This window comes from Chionomys nivalis, chromosome 24, assembly GCF_950005125.1.
Source record: "Chionomys nivalis chromosome 24, mChiNiv1.1, whole genome shotgun sequence".
In the NCBI taxonomy this organism is placed as follows: Eukaryota; Metazoa; Chordata; class Mammalia; order Rodentia; family Cricetidae; genus Chionomys; species Chionomys nivalis.
Genome location: NC_080109.1, coordinates 41,243,482 through 41,255,130, shown reverse-complemented (window position 1 = coordinate 41,255,130; position 11,649 = coordinate 41,243,482).

Sequence of the window (11,649 nt, the reverse complement as noted above, 5' to 3'; positions counted from 1 at the left end):
TCTGTAGAAATACCTTTTACTTAGCTTTTGAGAATAGAGTTTTGTTCTTTTTTCCCTCTAATGTGTAATAGCTATGCAATTTATTAAAATTCTTTTGGACTGAGTTTCTTTCTTTTTTAAAAACATAGAAATTTATTCATTTGTTTATCTCATATTTTGTCCTTCTGGCTATAATTCATTATATCTTTGTTTTGTTACTTAAATTGCCTAGCTTTGGACATTGGAAAATCTCTAAGTTGTTTTCAGTGTGTGTGTGTGTGTGTGTGTGAATGTTCACATGTGCACTCAAAGTTTTGCTTTTATTCTGATACTCCTGGTTCCTCCTATTTGTTTTCTGTCTGTCCTGTTCAGTTATTTTTCAAATTGTCCTTTTTTTTTTATTGGAGGTTAATGTTAGAAGCCAAGGTTAGGGTTCTAGGAGTTTTCATTGCTTCAAGGATATAGTTTTCTTTATGCTTTCTTGGCTGATAGAGAAAAGAAATACATATGATGATTGTGTATATACACACAGTTGTAAATGTTTTCATATGAACGATCTACATTTGTGTTCAGCGTGTGTTCCCACCAATGCCTTTAACTCTAGGCTGTTATCACACTTGCTTTTATCTTCCTTCCTTTCCTGATCTATAACTCCCCACTCATAAATGAAAATGTCTCCAACAATATGACCTATTAACTGTTCAATTCCTCCCTTCGTGTGTATAGTATTAGAATTTCTAACTCATACTGTTATGGGAAGAAGCATTATCAGCCAGAGTTGACACTTTATGAGCAGTAAGTTCCTCTGCTTTTTTTCACAGCTGCTATTATTTTTAAAGCAAAGTATCCTTTGAAGGGCAGAACTTCTAAATTTTAGTTAAATCCAACACAGTTTTCCATGTTTATTTAACATTTTCTCTAAAAATAGATATTACTAAATCCAAGGTCATCTCTATTTTCTCCTATTTTAAATTTTGGGTTTTAGATCTAGATTTATGATCTATTTCGGGACAATTTTTTGGGTGCAGAAAGTATAAAGTCTAGAACTTTTGTTTCTTTTTACTTCTCTCTCACATACAATCTCCAGCTGTCCAGTATTTGAAGAAACTGCCAAGCATATACCACACGGCTTTTGTTCATGGCTTGGCACTGTTTGTGGGGAGGCAGGAACGAAATTCTACTATCCAAAATAAGGAACTGAAGGCAGACTAAAAGATACCAGCAAAATCCAACTTGGTTTTATTGGGGTCGCTTACAGGAATGTGGGTGAGGGGTTGCTTAGGAGCAGAAATGACTTAAGACAGCTGCATCATGTATGCTCAACCCAGCATGGGTGGCAGTTTAGTTTATGAAAACTGGAAGTCTGGCGTGTATCACCTGCAGGCAGCTCAACATGTCAAAGCATCCTTCCATGTAGTGCAGTTGGCCTGAGCATCTTCTAGGTGTTTGTTCTGTTTCTCCCAGATGACTCAGCTGGTTTGAGTTTATTTTAGGCATCTCAGCTTGTCTGAAAATCTCTCTCAGCAGTCCTTACTGTTTATACATGCTTGGGGTAGGAGGGGGTCTGTTGATTCTAGTCAGTATCAAGGACTTCCTGAGCTACTGTGTTGTTTTATTCCTCAGCTTAATGAACTTTCTCACAGGTTGGACGTTTCACCTTCTCTTAGAACAGTAGTTCTCAAGCGGGTGGTGGCGGCGGCGCACGTCTTTAATCCCAGCATGAGGGAGGCAGAGGCAGGCAGATCTCTGAGTTTGAGGTCAGCCCGGTCTACAAGAGCTAGTTCCAGGACAGGCTCTAAAGCTACAGAGAAACCCTCTCTCAAAAAAACAAAAACAAAACAACACAAACCAAAACCAAAACCAACCATACAAAAAAACCACCCCCCCCCAAAAAAAACACCTCAAAAACAAGCAAAAAAGTAGTAGTTCTCAACCTGTGGATCACGACCCCTTTAAGTCGGACCAATCCTTTCAGGGGTCACATATCAGATATCCTGCATATCAGATATTTGCATTATGATTCATAACATGAGAAAATAATTATACGGTTGAGGTTGCCACAATATGAGGGACTATGTTAGAGGGACACAGCACCAGGAAGGTTGAGAGCCACTGCCTTAAAACATGCTGGTTCTCCTTACTTTAGGCTCTCCTATGCCTTAATCAATGTCTCTCCTAGATTGATTCTATCTTGGAGGAAATTGCTATACAAAATTGCCTTGTATTTTGATTAAATATTTTATTATTCAATCTTTCATTGGTTTACTATTAATATCTTCTTTTAGTCATTCCCTAAAAACAAAAGATTTTACTTGATTTATTGCACTTCTACATAATTTGAACCTTTGGTATTTCCCAGGTCAATAGTTCATAGACTTAAGTACGTTTCAATATTTCAATATTGATTTTTTTTTTTTTTGGTTTTGAGACAGGGTTTCTCTGTGTAACAGTCCAGTCTTGGAACTTTCTCTTGGCCAAGTTTGGTTGCGAACTCACAGAGATTTGCTGTTCCTGATTCCTGAGTTTTAGGATTAAAGGTATGTATCACTGCTGTCCTTCAACATTGTTTTAAGTGTTTGCCAAAATACAAATTTATCAGCCTTATCTTCTGGGTTTCTGATTCAACAGGTCTGAAAATTTGCATTTCTTTTATTTATAAAGGAATATCATTTATTTTTTAAGTGATATTGATGATTCTAATCTGGACATTACACTTAGGGACAAGTGACCTAGACATGAAATTTTAGGATAACTTTACCTTGCTTCTCTCTTATTCCCTTGACTTCTTGTTCTATTAACCAATTAATTTTCTATCGTCTATCTACCCAGCATCAATACATGTACCATTTATGTATCTATCGTCTGTCTACCTTCCTATATATGCATCATCTTTCCACCACCCCATATCTATCCATAATTTTTGGAGATAGTTTTTCTGCATAGTCTTGGGTTGTCTTGAATTAATATGTAGACTAGGCTAGTCTCAAACTTGTAGCGACTTTCTCACCTCTGTCTCCATCCTGCTGGGATTATAGGTATGCATGACCTACATGTCTGCTTGTAATGTGTTGTCTTCTTGTTTTATATAGTTAACACTCATGTATAGTCAGCCGCACAATACTACCTCTGTTGATATTTTTATTGGACCTTTGAGCTTCCATTCTGGACCACTTGGCTTCTGTGTGAGGAGCAGCTCTTTATCGCTGGTCATAATTCAGGGCTGAGAGTGAAGAGTCTAGCCAGGTTTTGTGGATTTAGAATTGTATTCTATCTTTGAAGGATATTTTTGTCAGTTATGACATTCCATTTTATTGTTATTTGTTTGGTAATATTTTTCTAACTTTGTTTCTGTTGAGAAGATGCATGCTCACCTCACTTGCCCCTTTGAAGACAATATCCTTTATCTTTCTGGATCCTTTAAAAACTCACTCCTTCTGTGCTTTTTACCTGACTTATATTGTGCTTTTCTCTGAACTATTCTGGTTAGGATTCATAGGATATCTTGATGTCTTGTTGTTTAACTTTTTGATCATTATTTCTAGAAAGTACTGTCGTTGTGATTCTAATTCCTTGAGATGCATCTTTATGAGCCTTTCTTGGACCCTGAGAAAAACTATATTTTGTAGAATTAGATTATTAACCTAAGTTAATTAGTGTTACTTGTAGCAACTTTGATATTTCTGCTATTTAAATACTTTTTGTAGTGGCATTTCATTTGTATTTTAATAAATAAACTTTGCCTGAGGATCAAAAAAGTAAAATAGCTATACTGGCCAGCCTTACTGATGAGGCAGCAATGACACACAGTTTTCATCCTAGCAGCCATACTAGCTTGCCATAGAAACCAGGCGGTAGTGGTACCTGACCTTAATCCAAGAACTAGAGAGGGTTATAAAATGGGAGGAGTTGGCTCTCAGTCTCATTCTGAGATTCCTAGAGGCCGAATCACCATTTCAGGCTAAGGGAGAGGTAAGAGCCAGTGGCTGACGGTTTTGCTTTTCTGACCTTCAGGTTGAAACTTAATTTCTGTCTCTGAGATTTTATTAATTGTGCTTCATTTGGCTTCCAACTTTTGGGGTAAAAGTTTATGAAAAAGCCATTTGCATGAGGCTTTTTAGCCAGCAGCCTAGGCCAGAGCTGGGATTGGAATTCCAAATCTAGGAACTGAAACTCAAGCCTGGGTTCAGGAGAAAAACTAGTGCTCCCAGCTCCCATTCACCCCAACTTAACTTCCATGTAAAGATGGAAAATACACAGAGAATCTGGATACTGTATGTTATTGTATTGTCTTTGAATTGTTTGACTGCTGAGGAAGGATCAACAGCTGCTAAAGGTCATAAGTCATTTGATTATAATGCTTTTGGATTAATCCAACCATGTATTTTGAAAATGCCTTGACTTCAAAATTTAAGTCAAAAGATATGTTACTTTGGAGAACAGGTTTTGCTTTTGTTTCCATACAAAGTGAGAAGCTGTGGACTCATTTTTGGGGGAAAAAACCAACAAGGTTTGATCAGGGAAGACCCCCTGAGAAATCTCCCATAGGAGTGGATGGCCCAGATGACCCAACATTTTGGAGCACCTCTGTTGCAGTTTCCTCTGAGTTCTGCATCCAGAGCAGCCTCAAGACTGCTGGCAGAGATGACCCAGCCTCACAGGATACTCCAGTCAGGACTTGACATAATTCTAAATTTTCTTTGGGTCCCCATAAGATCATCAGTGCTGCCAATCAGCAGGAAGTGGCTTAGAAAACTAAGTCCACATTCCATCCCCTCCCCCCCAAAAATGGATTATGTATGTTTGTCTTTGTTTAGTGTATTGGTTGGTTACAAGCTGTTATGGATCATGTTCAGGAGAAAAGCTAAACAAAGGAAATTAAATTCCAGGTTGTTGTTTTGAAAAAAGAGAGGGATATAGATATGATAGGACACAAGGGTAGATTATTGAACTTACTTTTTAAAAAGCAACAGTTTTAAATGTTTTACATTGGATTGGACTTTTGAACATACATTTCTAACCTTGTTCAAGGTATTGCATAGGTTCTCTGCAAGTGCAGCAAGTCTCTTTACTAGGGAATCATCTCTCCAGGCTCCTTAACAATAAGTTTTAAAGCTTAAAATGTTTTAAATTCAGAAAAATAAATCTTTAATTATTTAAGCATTTTATGAACAATAATTTTTGTATTCTGTATCTAAAAATTTTAAGTATAAGCTTTTTTGCATTTTAAAACTTTAAAAGTTAGCACTGACTGGCCACTGTAGTGGCTTCTTTCCACATGTATTTGCTGGTTCGGTTATTTAGTTATTATTTGTGCAAGTGTGTGTGTGTGTGTGTGTGCCTGTGTGCATGCATGTTTGCATGTGTGAGAGCACACATGTTACAATACACACATAGAGATAAGAAGACACCTTTAAGAGTTAGTTCTTGCCAGGACTTGGTGGATAAGGCCTTTAATCCCAGCACTTGGGAGGCAGAGGCAGGTGGATCTCTGTGAGTTTGAGGCCAACCTGGTCTACAGAGCGAGTTCCAGGACAGCCACGGCTACACAAAGGAGCCATGTCTCAAACAGCAACAACAACAGAATCAATTCTCACTTTCCCCTTTGTTACTGTCTCTACTAGGCTGTGCTCTCCAGTCAGAATGGCCCGCGGAAACCCTGGGTGATCTCACCTTGCCATGAGAGTGTTGGGCCCGCAGGTGTTCCCTACCACTGCGTCTGCCTTTTCACACAGGGTCTGGGGAGTAAACTCTGCTCACCAGGCCTGTTTGATCTAAAGGAATCTGATGAGGAAATACTGTAGATGTCTTTCTTAGGACATTCTTTTAGGGAACAGGAAACTAGTGCCCTGGGATGCTTCCGCATTCTTTGGAGGCCTCGGTTTTGCCTGGGATGTTCCATTCAAATACTGTGCTTGCTTCTAATCTGAGATTAGCCAGCAGATGACCGTGTGGGGACTCTCAAAGGTCAGCTTCCAGAAAGAAGTATGATGAAGCTCTTCCTTCCTTTACAGATTCAGAAATGCAATGGGGAATCTTCCTGAGTCTGTGTGTGTGTGCGCGCGTGCACGCATATGTGTGTGTGCATATGTGTGTGTGTGTGTGTATGACTTTCAGAAGAGTTTTTCTGACTGTCTACAAACAGCAGTCTGGCCTGAGAGACTTTAAAAATCATTCCTTTAACCAGGTTTGAAATATTTACAAACAGTTCTTTAGAAGAATTTGAGGGGAATTTCTTTGCGCTGAGCAGGCAGCCGTGTTGCTCAGAACATTTGTCTTCTGATCTCTCTGTTCACTTATCTCGTGTGGGGAATGTAAGTTCACCGCAGACAGCTAGATTCAGAATGTTCAAATGAGCAATTACCTCTCAACACCAACACAAGTCATGCATACAATTTGGCAGATTGAAGATTACATATAGAAAGGACTTGAAGTTCCTTGCAAAACAAATAGAAGGGCGAGAACGTTGCTGGGTAAAAGCCAATGAATTTCATCGCTTTGCAAAGCTTTCTGAAAAGGCATAGAAATGAAGGACTTGATGCTGAGGATATTGACAGTCTTTACAGTTCCCCAATGCCCTTCTATCTGGAGTATTCAAGCGTTCTCTGTGACCAGAGCAGCCCCTTGAACTTGCCTGCGATGTGCATGGTTGATGGGGAAGGTTTGCGGCCAGTTCTGATCCTTATACCTAAAGTAAAAAAGACTGCAACAGGAAGCAGCAAGAGTCCATAAGCTGCAGACTCATCTAACAACGATCTTCCCAAGTCCTAAGTATGAGACGTCAGCAACGTTTTCTGACATGTTCAGTGTCTTTTGTCATTGGTGTCCTTTGATACTGAAAGGAGCAGGTTGAGCCCAGTGAATGCTGAGGCTTTCAGAGCTGGTGCGCATGCTCTCTGATGCTGCCCCTGGGGATATGGCTGGTCTGGACTGGCGGAGATCCTGGCGGGACTTGGGTTTGCAGAAGTTTTTTTTTTATTGACAAATAAACAAGTTTGGGCTTATAGAGTCTTAATCCCCATCCACACCGGAAGCGCCTTTTAAAATCCCTTCCACTCTCTGGGTCTAATTTGCCTCCCTAGAACTCAGGAGATAAGGAAGGCCACATAGTGGACAAGTTTCCACCAGCACTGGATTTGGCGCATGAAATGGCTTGGGAAACGTGTGCTCCTCCCCTGATTGACAGGCCAGGCATCTACTGTATCACAGCAAAAAGGGGTCCTCTCCATGGACCTTAACAGGTACAAATGAAGCTTTGCCTCTAAAACACTGTTTGATATGTAGATTATTTTAATTTCAGAAAAAAACATGGTCGAACGACTGAGCATTCTTCACACGTGATTCTTTATTGGGTATTGACTCACACCCTGCAGCATAGTCCAAGGTTGGCTCCACAAATTCACCTTTGAAGATGAAGTGAGTGCTTGGGAAGATAGGCAGAAGATGAGGAAGAGTCCCACACTTGGCGATACTGGGGGGGGGGGGGCATCTGGATTAACTATTACTGGGAGCCTGGGCTGAGTTTTCACCTATTCGTCTATGTAATTACCATCTCTAAGGTAGATTTGGGTTCAGTTACTCATAGTCAAAATCATTTCTAATGACAAGATCTCTTATTGAGCATAATTGAATCAATTATCATTGATATTTTTCTCCACTTCAAGAGTTCTAAGTCTAGATTTAAAAAACAAGACAATATTTACCTTTGAAATAATGTATAGGAGGTTCACTGCATGGTTTCGTTAGACAACTTCTTCATTAGTTTAATATGATTCATCTGATGTACACTCTCCAGGCACATGTCAGCCGTGTGAAGTTGGAGCACACAGGTTCAGGATATCTGGGGTACCTAATGCCAGCTCTGTTCTCGTTTCTGAGGATCTGCTAGTAGGTGATGTCTCAGGAAGATGCCGGAATCCCCAAGGGTTAGCCTGAAGCCTGCTGAGTCTGGGTGTCAAATAAACTAAAGGATGCAATCAGCAGCCCACACAATTTCTGAGAGCTGTAGTGAGCTCCATGCTGACCGTTGCATGCTGGGATGGCACAGCGGGCCCCCATGTGAACTTAGAGCGGCCTCTGCTGGTGCGTTACTGTGTCTGTGGTGCTCTAAGAGTTACATTCACCTCCATTTCTTGCCCAGCTCAGGCTCACTGCTTAGAGATGATGGCACTCACCGTGGGCTTGGTCCTCCTGTGTTAACCAGCAATCAAGACAGTGCCCACAGATGTGCCCACAGGCTGACGGACACAGTTCTGTGATTGAGCCCCACCCCCCAGGTGTGTTAAACTGACAACGATGATTAGCCTTCATAACTGGTATAAATTCCGAGAAAATACATCCCAATAGATCAGTAATATAGGTTCAAATAATAATGTAGCACAGTGATTAATTTACCTCGCATTTCACTTTCTTCTTTATCTTATTTTTATTTTCATCTAAAACTTTATTATTTATAAGTATGTGTGTGTGTACACGTGCACACGCATGTACACCCATGAGCGTTTGCACGCACCATGTGGCATACAGGTACCTGCGGCGGCCAGATGAGGGTGTCTCATTCTTATGACACTGGAGTTAGGGAGGTTGTGATTTATTGACTGTAGGTAATGGGACAGAACACGGTCCGCTGACAGAGCAGCCAGTGCTCACAGCCACCGAGCCAGCTCTCCAGCCCCCTGGTCCTCTTTCTGCACTGTTCTCTCTCTTTCTCTTGGGCCAAAGTTCAACCTGAGTAGTTCATGCCACAGTCATGACAGCTACTTTAAGGAGATGACAGCTGTGTTCCCACAACCTGCTTCCTCCCGACTGTCACAGAGGAGACTAACTCAGTTATGGGTGTGTGTAATGTGTAATATATATATATATATATATATATATATATATATATATATATATATATATATATATATTTGTGTGTGTGTACATGTGTGTGTACATATATATACACACATACATTTATATGTATATAAGTACACACACACACACACACACATTTGGTTGTTTTTGAGACAAGGTCTTTGTAGCCCTGACTTTCCTGGAGCTTCCTAAGCTGGTTTTGACCTCACAGGGATCATCCTGCCTCAGCCTCCCGAGTGCAATGCTGGGGTTAAAGGTATATGCCAACACAAGCTGAAAATACTCTAACACTGCTTGGGATTTGGGGAAGGAGAGAGCAGCAAACTGTATCATTTGTCGTTTTCAAAAAGTATTTGAAATTTCATGGAAGAAAAGGAGATTAAACCCACAGGTTTTGTATGTTTTTTTTTTTTTTATTGAAAAAAAAAATTTTCCGCCTCCTCCTGGCCTCCCATTTCCCTCCCCATCCTCCCGCCCCTCTCCCCCTCCCCCCACTCCTCTTCTCCTCCCTCTCCAGTCCCAGGAGCAGTCAGGGTTCCCTGCCCTGTGGAAAGTCCAAGGTCCTCCCCCCTCTATCCAGATCTAGGAAGATGAGCATCCAAACTGTCTAGGCTCCCACAAAGCCAGAACCTGAAGTAGGGTCAAAACCCCGTGCCATTGTCCTTGGCCTCTCGTCAGCTCTCATTGTCCGCCATGTTCAGAGAGTCCGGTTTTATCCCATGCTTTTTCAGTCACAGTCCAACTGGCCTTGGTGAGCTCCCAATAGATCGGCCCAGTGGGTGGGTGCACCCCTCGTGGTCCTGACTTCGTTGTTCATGTTCTCCCTCCTTCTGCTCCTCATTAGGACCTTGGGAGCTCAGTCCGGTGCTCCAGTGTGGGTCTCTGTCTCTATCTCCATCCATCGCTAGTTGAAGGTTCCCAATGATGGCTGTCCTGGTACCGAGCTCAGATCTCCGTGCTGGCTGGGTAGTTCGTAAACCTGTTGTTGTTTTTTTTAAAGCATCACTGACTGCAAAGTTGGAAAAGAGCTAGAAGGTTCCTAACAACCCATCCAAGGCAGCCTAGGAGTGCAGTACCCCAATGCTTCCACAGGAGGCCGCTCTAAGCCCACCACCGAAAATGCCAGGCCGCGCTTACCCAGGGAGAGCAATGCTTCTCCACTCCTAGTGCAATTAAAAGCACATTAGCAGGGCACTGTGTGAACCAGGCAGAACCATTTTAGTATCAGAGCCTACGACGCTAGCAGCATCTTCTAAATTACTGCACGTTTACAAATATAATAGAAATGTGTTACACTTGACAACAAATTTCACCGGGGATGTTTGCGTCTCCTCTACACAAAAGACAGATTAGTTCTAGAGACAATAATCTTCAATTAAAGTTAAAATATGCTTTATCGGAAGATTATAGCAGCCTACTTCGAAATCTCACGTCTTCACCTGAGTGGGTAGTATAGAATTCAAATTACATCGTGTTAAACAGATGTGGGCGTGTCTCAACGCATTTTCAGTAATTTCCTCCATGTTTTGGGATGGAAATCCCACAGTACATCCCCAGTTCCTACGGCATTCCCACGTCATCAGCGGAGTAAGCCAGGACTCTGCCTCGTGTGTGATGGGCTCAAATATATCAGTGGCCTTCAATGCTTGCTCTCCAAGTAGGGACAGACGGCCTTGAAGACGCAAGCTCACAACTTGGCCAAGAGATGAGAGAGCCAGAGGGTGAAGCACAGAGAGCGAAAAGCCAGCGGAGGGCAAGGAGACCACGGAGCTCTGTGCTCCGGGATCCGGACAATGGAAGAGGTTTATAATCCAGGCGGCCTCAGCAGTCCTCCAGCCTTCGCCTGTCCAGTGTTAAGATCGCAGTTATGAACAGCCACGCCAGCTCAAAAAGGCGTATTTGTTCAATATATTTCAATAACATACAATGTAACATCTCATTTTGTCAACTTAAAAGAGAGCATATTTAAGGCAGGCATGGTGTCCCATGCCTTTACCCCAGAATTTGGGAGGCAAAGGCAGGAGGATCTCTTGTGACTTCAAGGCCAGCCTTGTCGACATATTGAGTTCAGGACAACCAGAGCATATAGTGAGACCTTGTCTCAAAAAAACAAAGCAAGGAGGAGTATGTTTAAATGGGTTATTTGGCAGTTACTAGACTACTACACTTTATTCTAGGACGTGGAGAGTTCGTGCCCACCCACACACCTGTGGCTCTGTGTCGCTGCCTCCACTTTTATATTGTACTCTCCACAGTCATTCTTTGCTGTAAGAATTTTCTAATGACACTGAGTATTTTTAGAAAAAAAACTTTCAGGGTCTGCATCAGTTCATTTAACACACTGCCAACTATGGAACAGGAGGGCGGGCTTCTGGTTTGGGCAACAATAGCTCATGCAGGAATCTGGGTGCTTGCTGCCGAGGAGTCTCTTCCACCGTGTTAATCATGATGTCTCTGTAACTTGGATTCAGCGTAACTTGGCTTGGCATGATGCTATAGTATTAGCATGGTCCTTACAAGTAGCTTAAGACACAGTGATCGAATGATTTCAACAAAGATTACGGGAGGGCATTGGAATTTCTGTTTTGTGAATTGCGTTTTTATATTATTCATTATCATTGTGACAGTTGTCTCTTATGGGTTTGCAATGTGTTTTATCTAAGTATTTAACCTTCTGTTAGGGACCCTTCCTCTCCTCTCCAGAGTACAAGTGTATGAGTAAGGCTGTATTTTTATGATAATCTTTACCACATTAATTGATTAGAATGGGTGTTCTAATCTGTAAATATGTTTTAAAAACAGTTTGAAAGGTACATT